This window comes from Nerophis lumbriciformis, linkage group LG26 (assembly GCF_033978685.3).
Source record: "Nerophis lumbriciformis linkage group LG26, RoL_Nlum_v2.1, whole genome shotgun sequence".
Classification (NCBI taxonomy): domain Eukaryota; kingdom Metazoa; phylum Chordata; class Actinopteri; order Syngnathiformes; family Syngnathidae; genus Nerophis; species Nerophis lumbriciformis.
This window is the reverse complement of record NC_084573.2, coordinates 37,912,501-37,922,500: the sequence shown is the minus strand read 5'-3', so window position 1 is coordinate 37,922,500 and position 10,000 is coordinate 37,912,501. Positions and strand designations below refer to the sequence as shown.

At 35.3% G+C, this 10,000-nt stretch overlaps 1 protein-coding gene across 4 annotated transcripts in view; it reads left to right on the top strand.

Moving 5' to 3' along the window:
- The window catches only part of sdsl (serine dehydratase-like), a 78,871-nt gene that overhangs the window by 23,134 nt on the left and 45,737 nt on the right, over window positions 1-10,000 (top strand). For 2 of the 4 annotated variants that reach the window (XM_061986952.1, XM_061986953.1), the window contains exon 10: window positions 6,488-7,097. The exons of 1 other annotated variant lie outside the window; for it this stretch is intronic. The gene's annotated coding sequence lies outside the window, so the exon portion shown is untranslated. Of the gene's footprint in view, window positions 1-6,487; window positions 7,098-10,000 lie in introns of those variants that run through there. One more of the 4 variants, XM_061986954.1, reaches the window with a different exon arrangement.

Here is a 10,000-nt window from a genome sequence, read left to right as displayed (position 1 = left end):
CGACACATTGCACAAGGAGGGAAAGACACAAAAGGTTATTGCTGAAGAGGCTGGCTGTTCTCAGAGCTCTGTGTCCAAACACATTAATGGAGAGGCAAAGGGAAGGAAAAACTGTGGTCAGAAAAAGTGTACAACCGATAGGGATCACCGCGCCCTGGTCAAGATTGTGAAAAAAAACCCATTCAAAAATGTGGGGGAGATTCAGAAGGAGTGGACAGCTGCTGGAGTCAGTGCTTCAAGATCCACCACCAAGAGACGCTTGAAAGACATGGGTTTCAACTGCCGCATACCTCGTGTCAAGCCACTGTTGACCAAGAAACAGCGCGAAAAGCGTCTCACCTGGGCTAAGGAAAAAAAGAGCTGGACTGCTGCTGAGTGGTCCAAAGTCATGTTTTCTGACGAAAGCAAATTTTGCATTTCCTTTGGAAATCGAGGTCCCAGAGTCTGGAGGAAGACAGGAGAGGCACAGGATCCACGTTGCCTGAAGTCTAGTGTAAAGTTTCCACCATCAGTGATGGTTTGGGGTGCCCTGTCATCTGCTGGTGTCGGTCCACTCTGTTTCCTGAGATCCAGGGTCAACGCAGCCGTCTACCAGCAAGTTTTAGAGCACTTCATGCTTCCTGCTGCTGACCTGCTCTATGGAGATGGAGATTTCAAGTTCCAACAGGACTTGGCGCCTGCACACAGCGCAAAATCTACCCGTGCCTGGTTTACGGACCATGGTATTTCTGTTCTAAATTGGCCCGCCAACTCCCCTGACCTTAGCCCCATAGAAAATCTGTGGGGTATTGTGAAAAGGAAGATGCAGAATGCCAGACCCAAAAACGCAGAAGAGTTGAAGGCCACTATCAGAGCAACCTGGGCTCTCATAACACCTGAGCAGTGCCAGAAACTCATCGACTCCATGCCACGCCGCATTAACGCAGTAATTGAGGCAAAAGGAGCTCCAACCAAGTATTGAGTATTGTACATGCTCATATTTTTCATTTTCATACTTTTCAGTTGGCCAACATTTCTAAAAATCCCTTTTTTGTATTAGCCTTAAGTAATATTCTAATTTTGTGAATTTTGGATTTTCATTTGTTGCCACTTCAAATCATCAAAATGAAATGAAATAAACATTTGAATGCATCAGTCTGTGTGCAATGAATAAATATAATGTACAAGTTACACCTTTTGAATGCAATTACTGAAATAAATCAAGTTTTTCAAAATATTCTAATTTACTGGCTTTTACCTGTATATCAACCACTACTCCATATGTAAAATATGACTTATATCAACCACTACTCCATATGTAAAATATGACTTATATTGACCACTACTCCATATGTAAAATATGATTTATATTGACCACTACTCCAGATGTAAAATATGACGTATATCAACCACTACTCCATATGTAAAATATGACTTATATTGACCACTACTCCATATGTAAAATATGACTTATATTGACCACTACTCCATATGTAAAAAATGACTTATATCAACCACTACTCCATATGTAAAATATGACTTATATTGACCACTACTCCATATGTAAAATATGACTTATATTGACCACTACTCCATATGTAAAATATGACTTATATTGACCACTACTCCATATGTAAAATATGACTTATATTGACCACTACACCATATGTAAAATATGAGTTATATTGACCACTACTCCATATGTAAAATATGAGTTATGTTGACCACTACTCCATATGTAAAATATGAGTTATGTTGACCACTACTCCATATGTAAAATATGAGTTATATTGACCACTACTCCAAATGTAAAAAATGACTTATATCAACCACTACTCCATATGTAAAATATGACTTATATTGACCACTACTCCATATGTAAAATATGAGTTATATTGACCACTACTCCATATGTAAAATATGAGTTAAATTGACCACTACTCCATATGTAAAATATGAGTTAATTTGACCACTACTCCATATGTAAAATATGACTTATATTGACCACTACTCTAGATGTAAAATATGAGTTATATTGACCACTACTCCATATGTAAAATATGAGTTATATTGACCACTACTCCATATGTGAAATATGAGTTATATTGACCACTACTCCATATGTAAAATATGACTTATATTGACCACTACTCCATATGTAAAATATGAGTTAATTTGACCACTACTCCATATGTAAAATATGACTTATATTGACCACTACTCTAGATGTAAAATATGAGTTATATTGACCACTACTTCATATGTAAAATATGAGTTATATTGACCACTACTCCATATGTAAAATGTGAGTTATATTGACCACTACTCCATATGTAAAATGAGTTATATTGACCACTACTCCATATGTAAAATGAGTTATATTGACCACTACTCCATATGTAAAATGTGAGTTATATTGACCACTACTCCATATGTAAAATATGAGTTAATTTGACCACTACTCCATATGTAAAATATGACTTATATTGACCACTACTCTAGATGTAAAATATGAGTTATATTGACCACTACTCCATATGTAAAATATGAGTTATATTGACCACTACTCCATATGTGAAATATGAGTTATATTGACCACTACTCCATATGTAAAATGAGTTATATTGACCACTACTCCATATGTAAAATGTGAGTTATATTGACCACTACTCCATATGTAAAATGAGTTATATTGACCACTACTCCATATGTAAAATGTGAGTTATATTGACCACTACTCCATATGTAAAATATGAGTTAATTTGACCACTACTCCATGTGTAAAATATGACTTATATTGACCACTACTCCATATGTAAAATATGAGTTATATTGACCACTACTCCATATGTAAAATGTGAGTTATATTGACCACTACTCCATATGTAAAATATGAGTTAATTTGACCACTACTCCATATGTAAAATATGACTTATATTGACCACTACTCCATATTAAAATATGACTTATATTGACCACTACTCCATATGCAAAATATTAGTTATATTGACCACTACTCCATATCTGAAATATGAGTTATATCAACCACTATACCATATGTAAAATATGAGTTATATTGACCACTACTTCATATGTAAAATATGACTTATATTGACCACTACTCCATATGTAAAATATGACTTATATTGACCACTACTCCATATTAAAATATGACTTATATTGACCACTACTCCATATGCAAAATATTAGTTATATTGACCACTACTCCATATCTGAAATATGAGTTATATCAACCACTACACCATATGTAAAATATGAGTTATATTGACCACTACTTCATATGTAAAATATGACTTATATTGACCACTACTCCATATGTAAAATATGACTTATATTGACCACTACTCCATATTAAAATATGACTTATATTGACCACTACTCCATATGCAAAATATTAGTTATATTGACCACTACTCCATATCTGAAATATGAGTTATATCAACCACTACACCATATGTAAAATATGAGTTATATTGACCACTACTTCATATGTAAAATATGAGTTATATTGACCACTACTCCAGATGCAAAATATGACTTATATTGACCACTACTCCAGATGTAAAATATGAGTTATATTGACCACTACTCCATATGCAAAATATGAGTTATATTGACCACTACTCCATATGTAACATATGACTAATATTGACCACTACTCCAGATGTAAAATATGAGTTATATTGACCACTACTCCATATGTAAAATATGAGTTATATTGACCACTACTCCATATGTAAAATATGAGTTATATTGACCACTACTTCATATGTAAAATATGACTTATATTGACCACTACTCCATATGTAAAATATGACTTATATTGACCACTACTCCATATTAAAATATGACTTATATTGACCACTACTCCATATGCAAAATATTAGTTATATTGACCACTACTCCATATCTGAAATATGAGTTATATCAACCACTACACCATATGTAAAATATGAGTTATATTGACCACTACTTCATATGTAAAATATGAGTTATATTGACCACTACTCCAGATGCAAAATATGACTTATATTGACCACTACTCCAGATGTAAAATATGAGTTATATTGACCACTACTCCATATGCAAAATATGAGTTATATTGACCACTACTCCATATGTAACATATGACTAATATTGACCACTACTCCAGATGTAAAATATGAGTTATATTGACCACTACTCCATATGTAAAATATGAGTTATATTGACCACTACTCCATATGTAAAATATGAGTTATATTGACCACTACTCCATATGTAAAATATGAGTTATATTGACCACTACTCCATATGTAACATATGACTAATATTGACCACTACTCCAGATGTAAAATATGAGTTATATTGACCACTACTCCATATGTAAAATATGAGTTATATTGACCACTACTCCATATGTAAAATATGAGTTAATTTGACCACTACTCCATGTGTAAAATATGACTTATATTGACCACTACTCCATATGTAAAATATGAGTTATATTGACCACTACTCCATATGTAAAATGTGAGTTATATTGACCACTACTCCATATGTAAAATGAGTTATATTGACCACTACTCCATATGTAAAATGTGAGTTATATTGACCACTACTCCATATGTAAAATGAGTTATATTGACCACTACTCCATATGTAAAATGTGAGTTGTATTGACCACTACTCCATATGTAAAATATGAGTTAATTTGACCACTACTCCATGTGTAAAATATGACTTATATTGACCACTACTCCATATGTAAAATATGAGTTATATTGACCACTACTCCATATGTAAAATGTGAGTTATATTGACCACTACTCCATATGTAAAATATGAGTTAATTTGACCACTACTCCATATGTAAAATATGACTTATATTGACCACTACTCTAGATGTAAAATATGAGTTATATTGACCACTACTTCATATGTAAAATATGAGTTATATTGACCACTACTCCATATGTAAAATGTGAGTTATATTGACCACTACTCCATATGTAAAATGAGTTATATTGACCACTACTCCATATGTAAAATGAGTTATATTGACCACTACTCCATATGTAAAATGTGAGTTATATTGACCACTACTCCATATGTAAAATATGAGTTAATTTGACCACTACTCCATATGTAAAATGTGAGTTATATTGACCACTACTCCATATGTAAAATGAGTTATATTGACCACTACTCCATATGTAAAATGAGTTATATTGACCACTACTCCATATGTAAAATATGAGTTATATTGACCACTACTCCATATGTAAAATGTGAGTTATATTGACCACTACTCCATATGTAAAATGAGTTATATTGACCACTACTCCATATGTAAAATGAGTTATATTGACCACTACTCCATATGTAAAATATGAGTTAATTTGACCACTACTCCATATGTAAAATATGACTTATATTGACCACTACTCTAGATGTAAAATATGAGTTATATTGACCACTACTCCATATGTAAAATATGAGTTATATTGACCACTACTCCATATGTAAAATATGACTTATATTGACCACTACTCCATATGTAAAATATGACTTATATTGACCACTACTCTAGATGTAAAATATGAGTTATATTGACCACTACTCCAGATGTAAAATATGACTTATATTGACCACTACTCTAGATGTAAAATATGACTTATATTGACCACTACTCCAGATGTAAAATATGAGTTATATTGACCACTACTCCATATGTAAAATATGACTTATATTGACCACTACTCTAGATGTAAAATATGAGTTATATTGACCACTACTCCATATGTAAAATATGACTTATATTGACCACTACTCTAGATGTAAAATATGACTTATATTGACCACTACTCTAGATGTAAAATATGAGTTATATTGACCACTACTCCATATGTAAAATATGAGTTATATTGACCACTACTCTAGATGTAAAATATGAGTTATATTGACCACTACTCCATATGTAAAATATGACTTATATTGACCACTACTCTAGATGTAAAATATGACTTATATTGACCACTACTCCAGATGTAAAATATGAGTTATATTGACCACTACTCCATATGTAAAATATGACTTATATTGACCACTACTCCATATGTAAAATGAGTTATATTGACCACTACTCTAGATGTAAAATATGAGTTATATTGACCACTACTCCATATGTAAAATATGAGTTATATTGACCACTACTCTAGATGTAAAATATGAGTTATATTGACCACTACTCCATATGTAAAATATGACTTATATTGACCACTACTCTAGATGTAAAATATGACTTATATTGACCACTACTCCAGATGTAAAATATGAGTTATATTGACCACTACTCCATATGTAAAATATGACTTATATTGACCACTACTCCATATGTAAAATATGAACATACACACTTCCTTCTTCACTCGCAGTTATTTTTAGCTGCAGCTGCTCAAATGTCCTCAGCTGCTCTCACCGCTGCATCTCCATCTTGTTGTCATAGAAATACTTCCCGGCAGCCTTGAGAAGGATCTAGAAGCAGCATGATCCAGGATGTCATTGATAAAGTGTGAGGCACCACGGCCACATGTGGAACTAAGGACTCTCCTCGGTGTCTCATCACATGGTTTTTGGACATAAAGCAACACAAAGAGCATGTATTTGTTCCATGAGAGAACACATGGAATATATTCATGTGTTCATAAAACATGAGCAAAGAGTGGTCCACGTGTATCCACATCAATGTTCTTCTTTTGTGTTGTGCAGGTGCTGTTTTTGCTGCAGAAAACAACAACAACAACAGTATGATGAGGTGGAACAAAATGCTGTCAACTAGAATTAGGTTCGAACCCATCCATCCATCCATCCATTTTCTACCGCTTGTCCCTTTGACCTGCCTTCAGGAGCCAGCACGTCTTGAGATCTTGTGCCAGAACGTAGCTTCTTGTACCAGTACAGTAAGCCCACATGTCTCCAGCCTTCTCTTACCTCTCTCCCTGTGCTCTCTCCCCGTCGTGTTCACTGTCTCTGGTGCTGTGTCGTCCTCCAGCTTCCCTGTCGTCGTCGAGCTGTGCGTCTCGTCTCCCTGGAACCCCTCTGGACTTTTTCTTGCCTCTCTGGACTTTATATATATATATATATATATATATATATATATATATATATATATATATATATGTATGTGTGGGAAAAAAATCACAAGACTATTTCATCTCTACAGGCCTGTTTCATGAGGGGGGGTACCCTCAATCATCAGGAGATTTTAATGGGAGCATTCGCATACCATGGTTTATATAGGGCACAGAGTGGGTGGGTACAGGCTGGCGTAGGGGCGTGGTGATTGGCTCATGTGTTACCTAGGAGGTGTTTCCGTCTGTGGCGGCATGCTGTTACAATTTCGCTGCGCTTGTTGAGGGATGACAGGTCTGGACGGTAAATAATAAACAGTTTCTCTTTCAAGCATAGGTTGCATCTTTTATTACCACTATTGTAAGGTGTGCTGGATGCAAGAATTTGCCATGTTATTGAATATTCAACATTATTGTCTTTGAGGTCCCAAATGTGTTTGCTGAGTTCTGTGGTATTTCGCAGGTTTTGGTTCCTGAAAGAAGCCTTGTGATTGTTCCATCTGGTTTTGAATTCTCCCTCGGTTAATCCTACATATGTGTCGGATGTGTTAATGTCCTTGCGTATTACCTTAGATTGGTAGACAACTGATGTTTGTAAGAACCCCCCGTTGAGAGGGCAATCAGGTTTCTTTCGACAGTTACAGCCTTTGTTACAGAACTCAGCAAACACATTTGGGACCTCAAAGACAATAATGTTGAATATTCAATAACATGGCAAATTCTTGCATCCAGCACACCTTACAATAGTGGTAATAAAAGATGCAACCTATGCTTGAAAGAGAAACTGTTTATTATTTACCGTCCAGACCTGTCATCCCTCAACAAGCGCAGCGAAATTGTAACAACATGCCGCCATAAACGGAAACACCTCCTAGGTAACACATGAGCCAATCACCACGCCCCTACGCCAGCCTGTACCCACCCACTCTGTGCCCTATATAATCCATGGTATGTGAATGCTCCCATTAAAATCTCCTGATGATTGAGGGAACCCCCCCTCATGAAACAGGCCTGTAGAGATGAAATAGTCTTGTGATTTTTTTTCCCACACATACATATATTGCGCTCTACTACGGTATCGAGCACTATTTTTTGGATAACCTTATTAAGACATATATATATTTATATATATGTATATATATATATATATATATATATATATATACACAAACCCCGTTTCCATATGAGTTGGGAAATTGTGTTAGATGTAAATATAAACGGAATACAATGATTTGCAAATCATTTTCAACCCATATTCAGTTGAATATGCTACAAAGACAACATATTTGATGTTCAAACTCATAAACTTTTTTTTTTTTTTGCAAATAATCATTAACTTTAGGATTTGATGCCAGCAACACGTGACAAAGAAGTTGGGAAAGGTGGCAATAAATACTGATAAAGTTGAGGAATGCTCATCAAACACTTATTTGGAACACCCCACGGGTGTGCAGGCTAATTGGGAACAGGTGGGTGCCATGATTGGGTATAAAAAGAGCTTCCCAAAAAAGTCTCAGTCTTAAACAAGAAAGGATGGGGCGAGGTACACCACTTTGTCCACAACTGCGTGAGCAAATAGTCAAACAGTTTAAGAACAACGTTTCTCAAAAGTGCAATTGCAAGAAATGTAGGGATTTCAACATCTACGCTCCATAATATCATCAAAAGGTTCAGAGAATCTGGAGAAATCACTCCACGTAAGCGGCATGGCCCGAAACCAACATTGAATGACCGTGACCTTCGATCCCTCAGACGGCACTGTATCAAAAACCGACATCAAGGATATCACCACATGGGCTCAGGAACACTTCAGAAAACCACTGTCACTAAATACAGTTGGTCGCTACATCTGTAAGTGCAAGTTAAAGCTCTACTATGCAAAGCGAAAGCCATTTATCAACAACACCCAGAAACGCCGCCGGCTTCTCTGGGCCCGAGATCATCTAAGATGGACTCATGCAAAGTGGAAAAGTGTTCTGTGGTCTGACGAGTCCACATTTCAAATTGTTTTTGGAAATATTCGACATTGTGTCATCCGGACCAAAGGGGAAGCGAACCATCCAGACTGTTATCGACGCAAAGTTCACAAGCCAGCATGTGTGATGGTATGGGAGTGCATTTGTGCCCAAGACATGGGTAACTTACACATCTGTGAAGGCGCCATTAATGCTGAAAGGTACATACAGGTTTTGGAACAACATATGCTGCCATCTAAGCGCCGTCTTTTTCATGGACGCCCCTGCTTATTTCAGCAAGACAATGCCAAGCCACATTCAGCACGTGTTACAACAGCGTGGCTTCGTAAAAAAAGAGTGCGGGTACTTTCCTGGTCCGCCTGCAGTCCAGACCTGTCTCCCATCGAAAATGTGTGGCGCATTATGAAGCGTAAAATACGACAGCGGAGACCCCCGGACTGTTGAACGACTGAAGCTCTACATAAAACAAGAATGGGAAAGAATTCCACTTTCAAAGCTTCAACAATTAGTTTCCTCAGTTCCCAATTCTTTATTGAATGTTGTTAAAAGAAAAGGTGATGTAACACAGTGGTGAACATGCCCTTTCCCAACTACTTTGTCACGTGTTGCAGCCATGAAATTCTAAGTTAATGATTATTTGCAACAAAAAAATAGAGTTTATGAGTTTGAACATCAAATATGTTGTCTTTGTAGCATATTCAACTGAATATGGGTTGAAAAGGATTTGCAAATCATTGTATTCCGTTTATATTTACATCTAACACAATTTCCCAACTCATATGGAAACGGGGTTTGTATATATATATATATTTATATATATATATATATATATATATATATATATATATATATATATATATATATATATATATATATATATATATATATATATATATATTATACATACATATA